General features: G+C 41.7%; 1 protein-coding gene and 1 pseudogene across 7 annotated transcripts in view; one reads left to right on the top strand and one right to left on the bottom strand.

Annotated features, from left to right (window-relative positions):
• Window positions 1–19790, top strand: part of LOC141275672 (LIM zinc-binding domain-containing Nebulette-like) — a 237148-nt gene that overhangs the window by 86513 nt on the left and 130845 nt on the right. The gene's annotated exons all lie outside the window — the stretch shown is intronic.
• Window positions 5391–19096, bottom strand: LOC101321816 (elongation factor 1-alpha 1-like; annotated as a pseudogene).

Here is a 19790-nt window from a genome sequence, read left to right as displayed (position 1 = left end):
AGGATGTACTGCTTTGCTCGCTGATGGCTGAAAAGCCCAGGTGTCGGTGGGTCCTGGGGTTATCATCAGGTTTCAGCTCTTTTCTCTCCTAACTCTTTTCCGGGTAGCCTCTTTCCTTATGATGATGGCAAGATAGCTTTTAAGCAAGCTTCAGCCTTATATCCTAGCCAGCTCCGCAGAAAGAGTTTTCCTTCCCCATTAGTTTGAATGAAAACTTCAAGATTATTTGCCTGGGTCTGATTTTAGTCACATGCCCATCTCTGTGGCCAGGAGGACGAGACAAACTGAAGAGGTGGGGCTTCGAGCAGCCACACTCAGACCAGAGGTACTGGGTCATTCCAAAGGGAAGAGCAAGTTGATGCTACCAGAGGAGGAACATGGATGCTGAACACCGAAATGCAGACGTCCGTCCCGGACATGTAAATTATAATGCATTTATTTAAAGGTGCTCACCTACACTTCTTTGACCTTATAGAAGGGTTCAACACATGTGACTACACACACGTAAAGTGGAGAATCACGGAGCTGGCCTCCTAGCCTTGTTTCCCACCCAGTAGAGAAATTCACAATTTCGGTGTCCGTGCTAAGTAGTCTTTCAGCTTCTACTTGAATTCCTTTGAAGATCTTAAGTTTGTTACTCCGTAAGTGTGTGTATACCATTTTAATAGGAAGTTCTTCTTTACCACAGTAAGTTGAGAGTTTCCCCTCTCCTCTCTTGACTTTGTGCTCATGGTCCCTTTTCTGCCTTTTGGAGTCACGCGGAGTAAATTTAATCTTTCTAAGCCACTGTCTCGTGGCTCTTTCAAATTCCGTCTTGTCTCTTGGCTACACACACCTATTTCTCTTCATTGTACACTTCTCTCCCCGCTTCCTCCTGTTCCTTCTTTTTTATAATATAAAGAAACCTTACAGGTGCTCATTATTGGAGGAAACTCTGTGTCTCCAATTTCATGGCAATTGTTGGACATGTAATTCATCTTTAGAAGTTTCTCAAGTTTCTCATGAATTACAGTTTGAGGCTCAATAAAGAGTTTGTCATGAAAGTGAATTTAAAAAATAGCGCTCTCAGACATTTATGTGTTCAATTTCAAAAGTAAAGTGAAATTATTTCAGAAACATAGGCCTTTAAACTTTTTTGGTGTGTGTTCTAAATATTCTAAAGATGGAGCAAATGGGGCATGATGACAATAATTCTGAAGTGTCCTAAAATAGTCCATGGATATAAATATTCAGTTAACCTGTAAGAGAATAATGATTTTGTAGATCAGAATTAAGATTCTAACGCACACTTGACCTAGTAAATGAACTCTTAAGGAATGTTTCATTGTTCTCCCTTGTGTTACTGTGTTTTTAGTACAGTAAGTCCAAGCCAAGAATATTAAAATCTTGGCTTTTTAGAGGAAATTCAGAGGCTTAAAATAAAACTTCTTTATTAGCGATTCTCTACTAGCCATTGACATTTCTGGATCAGTGTCATTTTCCTTTAGCTAAATGTCTTAAACAGATTTGTCTTAGAAAAAGTGTATATTGTTCTATTTCCTGTTTTTTCTACTTTAAATCGATCTCTTTTAATCACTAAATTTTGTTAGTTCTTAACCTTTATTTTTGTTTATAAGCATTAGCAAGAATAAGTTTGATCAACATTGAGTTGCTATCATCTTTATAAGAAATGCAGTAGTAGCAAATTTATTCATTTATCTAGGTGATGATTACTCTTTTCATGAAAAAGTTCTCATTTAATAATATTTTTCCAGCAACTGCAACATATATGTCTGGTGGGTAAAAGTCTGGGGAAAAAGAAATTTGGCATCTTTAAGAAGTGTACACTTCTTACAAGGCAGGGAGGAGAAGCCGAGTGGACTTTAAATAGAGTTATCCAAGCCTATGAGAATGGAGGGAAGTGACCAAAGTCTTAGGAAGATTGTTCTTCACTCTCTCATTTTCCATACAGCTTAATGCTGATGTGGAGAGACTGATGGATCTTGAGTTGGCAGAACTATTAGTCTAAGAGGAGGATGAATTGAGGATGCAGGTGTGGAAGGACAGAGAGGAAGGCTAACACGGAACCGGGTGGAAGAAAGGTGTGCAGCTGCCGATGGTAAGACCAGAAGAGCAACTTGTCACATGCAGTTTCGACTGAAACCCATCACCCCGGCTTTGTTAATGTTTTTACCTAGTGCAATTTCTTTTCCAGTGACTGTTCCAGGAATAACGTGCCAGATGGAGTGAAAGTGTTACTGGGTCGAATGAAATCCTATTACTAGTCCCATCTGCTCACGGCCCCTGGGGCTTTGCAGCTGCAGGATTAAAGACTAATCCTGAGTGACAGACGCAAAAGGGGCAATCCTCATACATAGTAGCTGCTCAGTAAATGCCATTGGATTTGAGTGAAGACATTAGTGATTGATGGGGCTGCCTTTGCAATAAGAAACATGAGTTAAGACATGAACATGTTTTAGAACAGTTTCTGCCTACAATTCAAAAGGAAACACTTCGGTCCTTCCCATCTTTCTTTCTTCTTAAACAGATACTTTCTGAACACCTGCTAAGTACTTAACTCATTTTAGGTACTGTGTGTGGAAAAACAGTCATATAATCCCAGCTTTTTATGAGGTTGAGGCTGTGTACCTAATTTTTTGTCCTCTAACACAAGCTTTAAAAAAATCATCTCAAATCCTCCCGAATTATTGCCAAGTTTGAAGAAAACAAAATAGCACTTTTATTCATTTGTATGTTAGAGTGTGTTAAGCAGAAAATTGTGATCTATTTCACGATGTAAATATAAAACAGACTGGAAAGGATTCTGTGTTCCTCTGAAACTAAAGTGTATGCTGTGGTCAGATTTTTCTCTTCACTCAAAGTGAGGTTTCTCCCTGTTCCTTAAAGGCGCTTCCGTGTATAGTTCAGTGCCATCCAGGAATAAACCCTTTCAGTGACTCATTATTGGGCAGACTCGATATACAGGGAGAACTACCTGTACTGAATATTTGTTACAACACACCTTGCTAATATCAGTTAAAAAGCCCCTCTGCTGATTTGTTTCTTCCCTCCAGTTGCCTATCTCATTCTCAAGATTTTTTTTCTTCTGCTTGCACAAATCAATTTCCTTTTTCGGGCTGCTTTTTCCCCTCACCCCGTCTGTCTGTACATCTCTGCGGCACCTATCACCATAGCACCCATTTAATAGTATCTGTGCTAATTATCCTATCTTTAAGACACAGTGGCTTGGTTTGTTAGAACAGAATTTATACTGCATTTCTAATTATGGGCATTTATAAGTAATGGCTTAATTTTGATGTGGTAAGAACATGGTTTGCCATATTTTTAGAAATAGTAATTAGAAATGCATCTCCTAAAATCATTACTTTAAAAACTTCATTAACAGATAAAGAAGCAGAATAATTTAATTAGTAAAAGTTAATAAAAACTTTCAGTTGCCTTAAATGGTCAATAAAACTGAAGGGGATTGTGTGTATTATTAATTTTTTCTTAAAGTTGAGTCAGATCCCTATGTGCTGGATGTGAACTCATGAATTTTCTTTTTCTGTATCCTTGGCCATTGTGTTTATGATTATTGTGGTGGTTGACCTGGATTGTTTTTCTGAGTAGGAAACACCCTCAACAGATAAAAATCAGGGCTTATCTTGGCTTTGCAGTAAAAATCCCAAAATAGCATAAAAGTTTTTAAGGAGTGAACAATCTGTAGAAATCAGAAAGGAAATATGTATGTGTTTTTAGAAATCTCATTTGAATTCAGATTGTTTTTTGACCTCTACTATATATTTAAATAGGTACTAGTTTTCTATTTTAAGCCTCCATCATTGCTGTGGTTTTTAAACAACAAAGCAAAACAAAATAAAACAAAAATCCCAAGTGAAAAAAAAAAACTTAACTGTAACTCCAGAGATATTTAAAAGCATTTCTGTAGAGACACAGACGTAGAGAACAAACAGAGAACAAACATATGGATACCAAGGGGGAAAGGGAGGTGGTGGGATGAATTGGGAGATTGGGATTAACATCTATACACTATTGATACTATGTATAAAATAGATAACTAATGAGAACCTACTGTATAGCACAGGGAACTCTACTCAGTGCTCTGTGGTGATCTAAATGAGAAGGAAATCCAGAAAAGGGGATATGTGTGTACACATAGCTGATTCACTTTGCTGTACAGTATAAACTAACACAATATTGTAAAGCAACTATACTCCAATAAAAATTAAAATCAAAAAAACATTTCTGTTCTACAGTGGGAATCAGAAGGAAAATATAACCAACATTGATTCTAAAAGTTTGAATAGAAAACCTTGATAATCTCAGTCATGTTTCCATGGATTTCATTAAAGAGACATTCCAGCTCCAGTTACTCATTACAATTTATTTATTAAATTTAATTAAATGTAATTCTAATGTTAGTCTAAAATATTAGGTCTCTAATAACTATTAGTGGTTTGATATTAATTGCGAACTTAGAGCATTAGGTACCATGCAGGACGGAAGCCACAGCCTGTGTCCTTGATAGCACATGGGGAGCGATGTAGGAGCAGGGCCATGCATGTGACGTGTGCAAGGGTGGACACCCGAGGAGGTTAGAAATAAGGTGGAAGGTATAAGGGAACGAGATCGTAACTGCGTGTGTGGTTGAGCGTCTCTTTTAAACACCAGGGCTTTTGCTATGTCCTTCAGTCCCTGGAGCAATTGGGCATATATTGTAATGTCCCAAGTGTCCCCAAGCTGAAATCACTCTGGCTTTCATATACCTGTGGCCTTTTGTGCAACCTTTATTTCTAATGCTTTATCTTTTATATACTCAACTTCCACTTTTGGTTCTCCTTTGCAGCAAAATCATTCTTGTAGATTCATCTTCTTGACCGCAGCTTGGCCACCCCTCCCTTCTTTGTGCTCTTCAGGTGTACACTCTTCTCAGATACTCAATACGTTAAAAAAAATTGATGACCTTCCCGAGATCCCATTTCAAGTCCTACTTCTGTTGTGTGTAGCAGTAATAACTAGACCAGTGGGGGATTTAGGGGTTGGCCAGATAAGACACATATCTAAATCCTTCAAATATGGAAACAAAGGAACAAAATTTCTAATAGCACTCCTGGGCATACATAACAGATTCCTTTTTTTTTTCCCCCTCATTAAACTTTTTTAAGGAGTCTCAAATTCTGTGACAGATTTTTGGTCAAGTTGTTTCTATTGCAAAGTACTGAGTTTAAAAACTAATAACTTAAAACTGCCACACACAAAACAAATGGTCCACAACACATTCTCCTTTCCTTCTGAAGGTTTTACGATGCAGTGTTATCATTAACCAGTCTTTTGCTATTAAACTTAAATGGTCAATTGAGACAAACAGTTCTGAGACCAATCTTCCACCACTGATTAAGACTGAGGTGACAGGTGTTGGGGATAATATTCATTTAGCCTTCTGAGCTTTCTGGGCAGACTTGGTGACCTTGCCAGCTCCAGCTGCCTTGTCCACTGCTTTGATGACACTCACAGCAACCGTCTGTCTCATGTCACGAACAGCAAAGCGGCCCAGAGGAGGATAGTCAGAGAAGCTCTCAGCACACATGGGTTTGCCAGGAACCGTATCAACGATGGCAGCATCACCAGATTTCAAGAATTTGGGCTCATCTTCCAGCTTTTTCCCAGAACAATGATCAATCCTCTTCAGCTCAGCAAACTTGCAAGCAGCGTGAGCTGTGTGACAATCCGGCACAGGTGCATAGCCAGCACTGCTTTGGCCTGGATGGTTCAAGATAACCACCTGAGCTGTGAAGCCAGCTGCTTCCATCGGTGGGTCATTTTTGCTCTCACCAGCCACATTGCCACGACGAACATCTTTGACAGACACGTTCTTGACATGGAAGCCCACGTTGTCCCCAGGAAGGGCTTCACTCAAAGCTTCCTGGTGCGTTTCAACAGACTTCAGTTGACTGGAGCAAAGGTGACCACCATGCCAGGTTTGAGAACACCAGTCTCCACTCGACCCACAGGGACAGTACCAATACCACCAATTTTGTAGACGTCCTGGAGGGGCAAACGCAAGGGCTTGTCAGTTGAGCGAGTTGGTGGCAGGACGCCATCCAGAGCTTCAGGCAGTGCGGTTCCACTGGCACTGCCACCCTTACGGGTGACTCTCCGTCCCTTGAACCACGGCATGTTAGCTCTTGGCTCCAGCATGTTTTCACCATTCCGGCCAGAAACAGGCACAAAAGCTGCTGTGTCGGGGTCGTAGCCAGTTTTCTGAATGGAGGTGCTGACTTCCTTAACAGTTTCCTCGTGTCTCTTCCGGCTGTAGGGTGGCTCGGTGGAATCCATTTTGTTGACTCCAACAATCAGTTGTTTCACACCCAGAGTGTAGGCCAGAAGGGCATGCTCACGGGTCTGCCCATTCTCGGAAATACCTGCTTCAAATTCACCAACGCCAGCAGCAACCATCAGGACAGCACGGTCAGCCCGGGATGTGCCTGTCATCATGTTTTTGATGAAGCCTCTGTGTCCTGGGGCATCAGTGGTGGTCACATAGTCCTTGCTGGTCTCGAATTTCCATAGGGAGATATCAGTGGTGATACCACGCTCGAGTTCAGCTTTCAGTTTTTCCAAGACCCAGGCATACTTGAAGGAGCCCTTTCCCATCTCGGTAGCCTCCTTCTCTAACTTTTCAATGGTTCTCTTATCAATCCCACCACATTTGTAGATCAGATGGCCAGGAGTGGTAGACTTCCCCGAATCTACGTGTCCGATGACAACGATGTTGATGTCTCCTTTCCCATTTTTGCTTAGGTTCAGCAGTGGTTTTCCTGACACCTGTGTCCTGGCGGCAAGCCTGTTGCGAAAAAGCCAGATTCCTTTCAAAATCTCATTTCTTTCTCTTTATTGCCTTTTCTTGCTTCCCCTCCCCCAACTTTTTCTGTCTTTCACCCTAACACGTTGTGATAGAGCGTTTTCTTAGTTCAGAGGCTAAGAATTTAGCTGTATTGATTTGTCACATCGCACCTGCTGAAATCCTAGTGGAAAAAAAACTTGGCACATGAAATAGAAGTCAGTCTGATAAAATTAAACCTCACAAATGATGCAGCTGCTGTGTACATAGAGAACGCGATCCGCATCTTCATCACTGACTGCTTCAGTATTCTCATTTTACATCTTGGCTCTTTTCATTGGGCTTGCATTTTGCATGTTGGGAAAGTACATTTTGGGATGGTCATTTCATCCTGCAGAAGCAGACACTTGATTCATATGGCTATGTGATTGCGTCTGTAACTTAGGTGCACGTAAACTGTGATAATTTACAGATTATTATCTGTAGAGCCGACCCAGGTACAACTTCTGCAGAGGAGAAGCTGATGCCAAGTAGGTGGCTCAATCCCGAGGGACTGTGAGGCCGAGGAGGACGCACCCATCTTTAGGGGCAAAAACATCATTTAAAGGAAGAATGATATTAGCATACTTTCTGGGGGGTAAATCTGAAGAGTTTTACTTCTTCCTAGGATCTCTGATTATTTTATTATTTTTTTATGGCCACAGTGTTTGCAAGGCTGAGACTGGGCTGTGCTTGTGCCAACTTTGGAGAAATGTAGGTAGATGAACTTGTGAAAAAGCTATTTACGTAAAAACAAATGTCACCTCATGTTAGGGATTTCTACCTCCTTTTTTAAATTTCTTCATTCACTCAAAACACGTGTATTAAGTGCCTACCAAGTACAAGGCCCAGTTTAGGAGCTGGGGATATAGCAGTTCCCTTGCTCTCATGCAACTTCATTCTAGTGAAAGGACACAGATTTAAAAAAATGGTTAATAGCTCACAAATCACTTGGTGCTTGATGCTGTGGAAACAGTAATGCAGGGAAAGAGAATGCTGGGGTGAGGGGTGGGTTCCTATTTTATGCTGGATAATCAGAGATGGTCTCCAATGAGGGGATATTTGAGCAGACCTGATGGAAGTGAGAGAGGGAGCTGTGATGTTTGGGGAAAGAGCAAGTATAAAGATAGGAGGTGGAAGCACGGTGGTGTGTTGGAAAAAGTAAGAACAATGAATGGAGAGAGTACAGGGCAAAGGAGGTGGGGCTTGCAAGAAGCAGGAAACAAAATTCTTTTAGAAGATTTTAAGAATTTTGACTTCCACTAACCGAGAAGAAAAGAGTGATGGTGTCTGATTTATGTTTTACAAGTCCTGTGTGGTCGCTCTGTTGAGAATAGACTGTAGGAGGCAGGGGTGGATGCAGGGAGCCCCATCAGGTGTCAGGGGCAGTTATCCAGGTGGGAAACGATGGGGTTTGTGCCATGGTAGTGATAGTGGAAGAGATCGGAAGGGGTCACGTTCAGAATATATTTTGGAGGTGGAGCCACCAGGATTTACCTTTGGGGTGTGGGTTATAGAAAATACAAGGAGATAGGGCTTCCCTGGTGGCGCAGTGGTTAAGAATCTGCCTACCAATGCAGGGGACATGGGTTCGAGCCTTGGTCCGGGAAGATCCCACGTGCCGCGGAGCAACGAAGCCCATGCACCACAACTACTGAGCGCACGTGCCACAACTACTGAGCCCACGTGCCACAACTACTGAAGTCTGCATGCCTAGAGCCTGTGCTCCGCAACAAGAGAAGCCACTGCAATGAGAAGCCTGTGTACTGCAATGAAGAGTAGCCCCCGCTTGCCGCAACAAGAGAAAAGCCCGTGCGCAGCAACAAAGACCCAATGCAGCCAACAATAAAAATAAATTAATTAAAAAAAAATACAAGGAGATAAATATCCCTTTTTTTTTTTTTTTGTCTGAGAAATTGGTCAGTGAGTAGTAATTTACGGAAACGGGAGAGGCCCAAGGAGGCATGGGTGTTCTGGGGAGAATCAGGAGTTTGGTGTGGGACTGGTTAGGTTTGAGATGTCTACCCGACATCCAAGATATGTGAAGAAGGTAGGTGGATCCATGAGCCTGGAGATCAGGAGACAAGTCTGGGCTGGAGTCAGCATAGAGAAGGTATTTAAAGCCGTGAGACTGGTCGAGATCTAGTCGGTGTGGGTATATACAGGAAAGTAAAGAAGTACAGTGACTGAGCCCTAAGCCACCCCAAGGTTAGGCAGTTGAGAACCAGCCGTACATGCTAAGGAGGGTTAGCCAGTGTCTTAGTTTCCTACAGCTGCCAGAACAGAGCACCAAAACCTGAGTGGCTTCAAACAACAGAAGTTTATTGTCTCCCAGTTCTGGAGGCTAGAAGTCTGATTCAGGGTGTTAGCAGGACAATGCTACCTCTGATGGCTCTAGTGGGGGAGTTCCTCCTTGCCTCTTCTAGCTTCTGGCGTTTACTGGCAACACGTGGTATTCAGTGGCTTGTAGATGCGTCACTCCAGTCACATGGTTATCTTCTCCCCGTGTATCTTCACTTCATCTTCCCTCTGTGCCTCTGTGCGTCCAAATTTCCCCATTTCATAAGGACACCAGTCGAGTTGGATTAAGGCCCACCCTAATGACCTCACCTTAACCTGGTTATATATGGGAAATCTGCAAAGACCCTATTTCCAAGCATGGTTACATTCTCAGGTACTGGGGGTTAGGACTTCAACGTATCTTTTTGGGGGGGACACAATTCAATTCATAACAGCCAGCGAGGTGGTAAGAGAACCAGGAGAGTGTGGTATTCTGGAAGCCAGGTGAAGAATGTGCTTCCGACAGGAAGGATGGATAAACTGAGTCAGATGCTGGTGATGGAACAAACAAGATGGGGACTGAGGACTGACCGTTGGCTTGACCATGTGGGGGTCATTGGTGTCCTTGCCATGAGTGGTTTCAGTGTAGTGGTGAGGGCGAGAATTGGATTGAAGTTCAAGAGAGAATGGAAACAGAGGAGTTAGAGAAAGCAAGTGTAGACAGCTTTTTGAGGCATTTTGCATATAAGGCATGAGAAGAATGGGGTGGTGGCAGTGGAGAAACCAGAGTTCAAAGGAAAAATTTTAAAACATTGGGAGAGGTAGCAGTATGCTTATATACCAGTGTGGAATGACTCAATAGAGAGGAGGAGTATTACAGAGAAAAGGGGACAATTTCTAGAACGATGTCTTTGAGGTGGCAAGAGGATGTGGAATGTAATAGCCACGCAGAGGAAGGCTGTGTCAACAAGCCCTCCAGGTGATTCTTACGCACTTCCAAGTTGGAGACCCGCTGTTCCAGTTGATCTCTGGGACCTTTTAAAATTCTATGTCTTGGGCTTCCCTGGTGGCGCAGTGGTTTGAGAGTCCGCCTGCCGATGCAGGGGACATGGGTTCGTGCCCCTGTCCGGGAAGATCCCACATGCCGCGGAGCGGCTGGGCCCGTGAGCCATGGCCGCTGAGCCTGCGCATCCGGAGCCTGTGCTCCGCAACGGGAGAGGCCACAACAGTGAGAGGCCCGCATACCACTCACACACACAAAAATAAATAAAATAAAATTCTATGTCTTGTGATGTATTTTACCCCATTAGTTGAGTATGAAATCCCCCTTTTGTTTAGAATAATGATTACTGCCTAATGTGCGCGAAGAATGAGTTCAGATGGATATGACCACAGAGTATGTACAAGGAGTTGAGCCATAGGGCATGGTAGCTCTCCCACTGTGCTTTACTCTCAGGGCCTTAATAAGCTGTACTGTCTCTTTAAACTACCATTTCTGCCATTTAGAGGTGCCTCTTCAGCATTGCCTGGGAGATCTGGCTGTGTCTCCAACTGCTATTTTTAGATGACCCTGCATCAGACCCCAGTAGAGTGAAGAGCATGTCATGGAGACTTGAAATATTTGTATTTGGCAGGACTCAAATGCTGTACGACAGATTAATGTCCTAATACCCAAATGCTATTCTATCAAATTTTTGTATATTGAGTTAACATAAAATGTGACCTAGGACTTCCATTAAAACTTTCCAAAGAAAACCCCAGTTTGGCTTGTCTGAGGAGTGTTCAGTTTTATTTTGTTCACTCAAAATTGTAGCTAAAGGTTGGTATTACCACCTTAATGTGATTGCTCTTTGACTCACTTTTATTCCAAAATACACAGTTTCCAATAAGAGAGCCATACTTTCTTTCTTGAATCAATGCAAGTTCACGTTCATTTTCCTAATGTTAGAGGACTGAAGAAAGTTGAGACAACGGAGAGTTTTAATCAAAGCAGGCAGCAATTGACTTCAGTTTTAGTAAAATAACTTGGTGTGAACAGATGTTTGGCCAGCACAGAGAATTATGCATTACTACCTATTGAAATTAATTTGAGAATATTGACTGCACATTATTTGGTGGAAACTATGAGATTAGCAAGGTTATACATCCCATACTCTCTGAGGTTTCCATTTATCAAGAGGATATTTATCCCCCTTTCCCATTTGAAGGAGTCAGAAAGGATTTGAGTTACCTTTCAGTACTAGAAAGTATTTCCCTAGTTTCTCTGAATGTGTCTGAGGGAATTTGGAATGAGACTTACCTCTTAGTACCCTGGGATTTTGTATCCTGCTTATGCTAGTGTCAAACGTTAACTTTTTCCCTTTGGGGCATTTGTCAACATCCCACAGATGAGTGTCTGTCTGTGCCCACCACGGGAGATGCAGAATTTGAGGAGTGCAGGGTCTCGTGGGGCTGACAGTCCAGCAAACAGCATTTGTAACACATCCAGCGTGGTAAGAGCAACAATAGATGCAGGCACAGGTGCTCTGGCTGCCTGATGAGGCGGCTTACCTGTGACTGCTGGGCGCGGTGGTCACTGGTAAGCATGGTGAATGGGAGAACGTGATAGTGGAGCTTTTCCAATATGTGATCTTTTAAATACTTTATAATAACTTATATCAATAATAATATTTCATAATTTTATATTTAATTACTTTTATATCCTTTTATTTTATCCTCATAAACACTCTACATATAGGCAGACTGGGAAAGAAAATCAAGGCTTAGTGCCTTTGACCTGCCCAAGTTCAGATGTCCTGGGTTTAAGGCTCGTCTCCTATACTTACCAATTGTAAGTACAAGTATAGGAGCTAAGCCTAAAACCCAGGGCATCTGAGTCCTGGTCCAAATGTTTTACACACATAGGTAAGGAAATCCTTGGTTCTGAAGTGAACCAAATCAGGTCTAGAACAACTGACAGTTCGGCAATCACTTAAAGGATGTTTGAACTGTTGTTAAGTTTCCTCGAAACTGTAAATCTTTAGCTGAAACTCTGATACTATAATAGCTTTGTGAAGTTTTAAGAAAGTTTAGTTTGAGGTTTTGGACTGAGATAATTTTGTATTTAATGTAGCATTTGATAAGCATGCCGTAAAATAATGTTGGTTCTTTTAGAAGAAGTTACTTTAAGATGCATTATAGGGGTTCCCTGGTGGCCCAGTGGTTAAGAATCTGCCTGTCAATGCAGGGGACACGGGTTCGAGCCCTGGTCCAGGAAGATCCCACATGCCGCAGAGCAACTAAGCCCGTGCGCCACAACTACTGAGCCTGCGCTCTAGAGCCGGTGCTCCGCAACAGGAGAAGCCGCTGCAATGAGAAGCCCGCGCACCGCAACGAAAGAGTAGCCCCCGCTCACCACAACTAGAGAAAGCCTGTGCGCGGCAACGAGGACCCAATGCAGCCGAAAAAAATAGAGACTGAATGGCCTGAAAATTCTGAAATACTAAAAAAAAAAAAAAAAAAAAAAAAAAAAAAAAAAAGCATTATAAAACTTAACGCAGGCAGAGGCTCACGTACTGCAAAAAATAAATAAATAAAAAAAATTAAAAACTTACGGAAAAAACCCCCAAAAACTTAATGCATGCTTTGTTGTTTCCAAAGGAGAAGTTTTTGGCTTGTAGATTCTCAAATATGAAGTGTTATGGTAGATAGCTTTTCCCCCTTCTCTTTATCCATATTTTAAACCCACATCTTTATAAGTGATTGAAGCCATTTTGTGTGTGTTTGAAATTATTTTTGATTACTTTAAAACTTGCAGTGAAACTTTATCTGATAGACTAGTTGAATGCCATGTTTAGCTAAAGCATCTTCCAAAAATCTAGAAGAGCAGTAATGGATCATACGTGTTTCTTCTGGAGCAGAGAGAGTGTGCTGCTGTCAGGATCACAGGCAGAATGAAAGGATATGAGTGTAACGTATTTGACCAACCCTGACTCTTGACCAGAATGGGAGGAGCTGATGGGCTGTGGCACTGGTAGCCTGGTCCCACAGCCTCTACAATGAATGTTATTCATTTTGATAATAGCTGTTCTTAGTCATATTTCTGAGAAAACATACAAAACTGATTGCAGTTGACTATAAAAATGTTTTTTTTTTGCAGTACGTGGGCCTCATGCCGCTGTGGCCTCTCCCGTTGCGGAGCACAGGCTCCGGACCTGCAGGCTCAGTGGCCATGGCGCACGGGCCCAGCCACTCCGCGGCATGTGGGATCTTCCCGGACCGGGGCACGAACCTGTGTCCGCTGCATCCGCAGGCGGACTCTCAACCACTGCGCCACCAGGGAAGCCCTAAAAATGTTTTTAGTTATATATATATGACTATAACTAACTTTTACTTTTATAGCCATATATATATATATGGCTATAAAAATGTTTGTCCTGTTTTTAGTTAGTTGATGTATCTTCCCGTAGACATAGATTTAAAGTTAGAAACTTCCCCTTTGGTAGTGGAGTAAACTGATGTTCAAGACTATCTGATTTACTGAAGAAATTTGGAGAAACAAGTCTAGTTTTAAAATTCTTTTCGTGTCATATTACACTGTGAATAAATTACCAGTACAGGCATTTCTAATAGAGTCTTACTGGGAACTCAGACTTGGGGAGTTAATAGGCTATTGGGATCATCCAGACTCTTTTAACAGAGCTCAGATTTGGGAACCAGTTCATAGTAAACTGTATCTCTGGCTATATGTATAAGCTAAGGCAAGGATCCAAATTGGACTATTTGACATTTCTTGGACATGCCCAGTGTCCCTCTGCTGCCCTCTTTTGAAGTGTTGTTTCTCTACCCTAGGGATCCAGTCACCCTGTCGCTACTTGCTCAAAAGCATTACCCAGTCTTACAGCAAGAGTCAAAAAGCAACACTCTTCAGGAAATTGTTCTCCCACCTAGGTGTCATCTCTCTTTTCTTTGAGACCTCATATTACCTTTGTGCTTTTTAAAATGGAATTCCTTTATGTGAAAATCCCCGCCATGGTCCTGGCACAGAGACACTGAGGGAATGTCAGCTCTCCATCTCTCCGTTTTATTTTGCCTTATTTTGTGGCTAGTTGTGTGTATGACTGTTTTGCTTTTAGCAGTTAATAAAGTTGATCTTTTCTGCTTATTTTAACAACGCTTTGTTTTAGAAAATACATTATACATGCAAAAGACTATAAATTAAATGCACATTTTAAAGAATTATAAAAATAGCATCTGCATACAAATTACTGAGCTTAAGAAAGAGGTGGCCAGTACTGCATGGAGCCCTCTGTCTTAGTCCATTTGGCTGCTATCACAAAAATATCATATCCTGGGGGGCTTAAACAACAAACATTTATTTCTCACAGTTTGGAGCCTGGGAAGTCCAAGAGCAAGGAACTGGCAGGTTCAGTGTCTGGTGAGACCCACTTCCTGGTTCATAGCTGCCTTCTCCCTGTGTCCTCACATGGCAGAAGGGATGAGGGATCTCTGTGGGGCCTCTTTTATAAGGGCACTAATCCCATTCATGAGAGCTCCTGACCTAAGCACCTTCCAACGTCCCCCACCTCCTATTGCTGTCACATTGGAGATTAGGACTTCAGGATGTGAATTTTGGGGTGACCTAAACATTCAGTCCATAACACCCTCCTTGACCCATTCCTCTCCCACTCAAGTAACTGCAGTCCTAAATTTTTGTGTTTGTAATTTCCTTGCTTTCTTTTGTAGTTAATCTGCATGTGAATGATTCCATAAACAATATATTTCTTGATTTTATATCTTTTTGAACTATATACTACTAGAATAAAACTGTGTACTCTCCTGACTTGCTGTATTTCATTCAATATTGTGCTTTCGGGATTGAATCCTGCTGCTGTGATTTTCACTGTTGTGTAGTATTTCAGTGTACAGTGTATCCAGTTTTTTGATCGACAGTGTGGGTGTAAATGTGAAAGAGTTCTGAGTCTAGAGGATATACCTAGGAATGGAAGTGCTGGGTCTATGTGCATTTCCAGCATTTCTGAGTGTGATGCCACTTTGTTCTGCAAAGTGGTTGTACTAAGTTATTCCTCCACCGGCAGCATATACACGTTCCTGTTGCTCCAGATTTTTTCCCTACTGCTTTTAAAGTGCCAGAGGACAGTCACCATAGGCCTGTTTGCATATCTAGTTTTTAACGTTGAAACTTTCACAAATTTGGGAAATACTGGATTCAAGAATGGAGTAAATTTCCCCCTCCTCTCTGAAGTATTCTATACTAGTTTTTATGAACAAGAGGGAGCACCGTGTAGGAGAAAGTCCAGACTGCAGTCAGGCATCCTGGAGCGAGCTGGCCCCACCGCTCACCAGCTTCATGATGGCAGAATGTTCTCTACTGTGAGGAACAGGTAGTCGTCCTTACATCATGAGGTGGAGATGTCTTACACACTGTCTAGCCGATGTCAAAGCTCAGTGAATACAAGTTTCTCTCTGCTTCCCATCTAACTCAGCTCCAGTGCTAATGCAGGACATTTTGAACATGGTTCATTGGTCTGCATTGTGATGAATCACCCGGAGACAACTAAGCCTCAGGACAAACAAAGTATTTGTCTGTGTAGCCGCAGGGCAGCCCGTAGCCAAGCTACTCTGGCTGATTCTCATGTGTGTGTCACCATGATGCATCTACTTCGAGGCCTTTTGGGTAGTTTCTTTTCATTTTCGTACGGGAGCCCCCTGAATTCTCTTGTAGGAATTGTGGCTACTTTTGGGGCTAATTTGGGTGGATCATTTGGACTATGGGCTTGTCATAGAGTTGGGTGGTGCAAGCAGTTGTGTAAATGTCAGTTTATTGAACACAAACCACTTACCATGTGCCAGACCCGTTTGAAGCACTTTATAAATATTAATTCACGTCATCCTTACAACAACTCTGTGAGGTGCTTACTGAAGGAAACTGAGACACAGAGAGGTTAAATAACACGCCCAAGCGATAGAGCTTGGAGGGTGGGAAAGCCAGGATGCAGTTAGATGAATGACGGTTACCTTAAGCTAGTGAAGCAGGGGACTGGCTTTTTATATATGTCACAGGACCATTGTGTGCCCTAACCTTTGTGTGTAAATACAGCATTGACACCAAAGTTAAAAGAGTTGTCACTTTAACACCAGACCCCCATCCCCATCGTAGCCCTGCTTCCTTTCAGTATGTGAATTAGCAGATTTTAAAAATTGTTGCTAGCTGAACATCGCCCTTCTTAAAATGTCTCTTGAGGTCTCAGAGAGTTCTTACCAGTCCTCAAAATTGTAAATATTTTTTCAGGAAATACAGTCACTAAACATATCCGACCTGACTCAACCTTAACGGGAACTTTCTGTTTTTCTTGTTAATAGTAACAACAATAAAAACAAACAGAAAACCAAAATCAGCATAAAAAAGAGAAAATATCAGTGGGTCAAAACCCACCTTTGTACTGTTTCTAGCTCATTAGCCACAGCATTATCTTATCACAAGTTGGTTAGAAACTCTTTTGAAAAAAGTATTCTAGAAAAAATTTTTTTTTTCCTGTTTTGCTCATTTTGCCCTGATATCCTGAGTGTTTAGGCATAATTTGTTGATTTTTACTTTGTCATACTTACAACACAACTCCTCATGTTGGTTTCGCTCAAGTCTCAGGGACACCTTTAAAAGTGAACTGCTAAGTAAATGTGCATACTTCCTCGGAAATTGTTATAGTAAGAGACCATTGGATGAGGTTTACAGAGATCCCAAGGGATTAGCTTTATTTTTATAACTGAAAAGCGAAAACATCTCTACTGTCTTTCCCGCAACTATTAATGCTCATTATAAATGTTTTAAGCATTTAAACAAATAAAGAAGAAAAAACGACCTGAACTTCCCATCATCCAGAAACAATCATTGCTAATATTTTTGCGTATTTCCTTTAAGACTTTCGTGAGTGTATGTGAGTGCTTCTAGGCCAACCTAGAAGGATGGCCACTGTTTAAAAAAAGTGGGAGATGGGATTATAACCAAGAAGTTAGCATAACACTTGATCCTCTTTTTTTCCCTTCTCTGGAGTCTCCAAACTACAAATCTTGTATTGTACGTGGTCAGGATGGTGGGGGGTGAAGAACGTTGTCAGTGAGTTCTTTGTGGTGACCCCAGGTCCTTGACTTTGGTCATCAGAGGGCTAGGCCAGGGCAGATGGGTGTTGGGCCTTTCCTCTCTACACGTAATGCCCGTGCCGCCACATTTAGCCGTGGCTCCAGCCCTCATCGGATGCAAGGAGGTGGCGTTTCCACAGACAGTGGGCTAGAGAGGACCCATTCTGTAAACCCCCAGTCCCAGGTCTGGAATGAAACTGCTGTTCCTGCCTGTTGGTGGTTTTACTGGGTTATCTGTACTCTGTCAAGACAATGCCGTTTGATCTTGGTTCAAGCATCTCTACAGACTTAGCCCTAGGTACCAAGAGCTTCTGTGTGCAGGTGCCTAATCGGTGACAATCAGTTGGTGACTGAGTTCCCCACGTAAGGAATCTCCCAGAGAAGGAGGAATTCTGCCTCCACACTGCCTTCAGACTCCAGCTGCAATATTCAGCACTTTCTGCTGGATTGGCCTTAGATTTCGGATTTGCCTGCCCCTGCAATCACGTGAGCCAGTTCCTTAAAATCCTTCTCTCTTTCTGTTTATATGTATATACATCCTATTGGGTCTTTTGTTCTGGAGACCTGACTAACACAGCAGCCATTTACGTCTTTACCACTGTGGTGTTTTTAGAACTCTGTTGTTCGACTTTGGTTGTCTGTTCCCTTCCCCGCTCCCCATCCCTGCAGGAAGACATTTATCATGTTTAAGAGTAGAGTGGCCCCTAAAGGAAGAAGTGTACTCTGGGAGATATTCTGAGTGGCAGCCATCAGGAGCTGTCAGGGCACGTCTGTATTTACATGTTTTCCAGCCATATTTTCCCAGCATGTTGTGGATCTGTGACTTTCCTCGGAGGAATTTGGTATTCAGAAGTCAATAAACAAATTACATTGATCTGTAATGTGGGACTGTCACAGTGACTGATGGGATACCAACTCTTTCAGAACAGTGTGTGAGGGAAAGACAGCAAGATTGAAAGAGCCCGTGCAAATGACAAGGAATGCTGTAAGAATTCAGTGTAGGTTGTTCCTCTTGGTGGAGTTGCCACGGCGGAAATTTTTATCTTGGAAAGCTGCTCACTTTGCATTGAAACGTGTTGGTATTGTGACATACAGAAGTCTTTTGTTGAGTAGATTCTGGATGTATCAGTGGTATAAATATTCTGTGGTGCTTGCATGCCCCACAAAGAAAGGAAGCTTATAAGCTATATGACAGCATCATTGTGGGATAAAAGCGGCCCTCTTGGAAAAGTAAATAATCCTTGAAATTTATATATCCTTTCATGATTTATTTCAGTTGATGGCCTTTGACAACATCCCTCAAGCATGTGGGAAAGGTATTACAATCTGAGGAAAGGAGGAAAGGAGCCTCTTTACAATATGAGGAAAGGAGCCTCTTGAGATGAAGTGACTTGGTCAAGGTCACAGAGAATTAAGACTCATCTCTTCTGATTCATACAATAGTTGCTTAGATTATTTTAGGGACCAGATTTCCATAGAAGTCCAGTAGATTGTTTGCTCCCACTATGTATTTAGCCAATATTTACTTTATCTGAATCTTAATTTATTTTTGCGACAAAGAAGATTATATTAAAAAAACAGTTCTTTTTATAACTTCATTTGGGAAGGTATTAAATACCAAGGGATCTGTTATTGAATGAGCTTAGGAGAAAGGTGAGTTTATTATTGATAGAGCCTTCTTTTGAAATAATTAGAACATTGCAAAGTCCGATAGATATTTTTATTCTTTCTGTCCTATTCTTCTTACCAAGTGCCTGACTGGACACCGTCTTTGGGCATAGAGCTCCCAGATAACGACATGATTCGTTCAAGTATCGACAGACATTTTGACAAGGGATGTCTCAGTCATCACTTCGTTCATGACCATAGTCAATGTGTGTAACTTGCAACAATCTTTTAGTTTTGTTCCTGAGTAAATCAGCAAGGCGTGAGTGTGTGTGTGTGTGTGTGTGTGTGTGTGTGTATGTGTGTGTGTGTATGTGTATATATATATTTAACGGACAGTACTGAGTAAAAGTGACTAGATTTATGATCTCCTTTCCCCCACAGTTTAGATTTGCGGCCTTTTCACTATTGGGATGTCATTAGTGATCAACTTCTAGTGTGGCTGAAAAGGCCACTTGACAGACATATGCATAAAATGTTTATTCTGTAAATCATGCTTCCTTGAAAATATAAAACTATAAAAGATGTATTAAAACTGTATGTATACTTTTTCCCCATCCAAGTTGGACATTTCCTCTTTAATTATTAAAATAAAGTAGCAAATGATAAAAATCTTAAAATTAGGTTATAACCTGGCACTAAAGAATCCCCAAATTTTAAAAGCAGGAAGCAAATGAGAAGTCACATGTCTACCTTTATTTCTTGGCCAAAGGGGATTTATTTTTTTAAGAAGTTGGACATTCACAGTGTTTTTTGGTGTCTTCTGGGTTTGTGAGGACCGACTTTAATAGCATTTTCGGGTGGGTTTTCAGTTTTCAGCAGTCAGTGC

Source organism: Tursiops truncatus, chromosome 2 (assembly GCF_011762595.2).
Source record: "Tursiops truncatus isolate mTurTru1 chromosome 2, mTurTru1.mat.Y, whole genome shotgun sequence".
NCBI classification, from domain to species: domain Eukaryota; kingdom Metazoa; phylum Chordata; class Mammalia; order Artiodactyla; family Delphinidae; genus Tursiops; species Tursiops truncatus.
The sequence above is the reverse complement of the archived record's forward strand: the minus strand, read 5'-3'. Positions and strand labels throughout refer to the sequence as shown.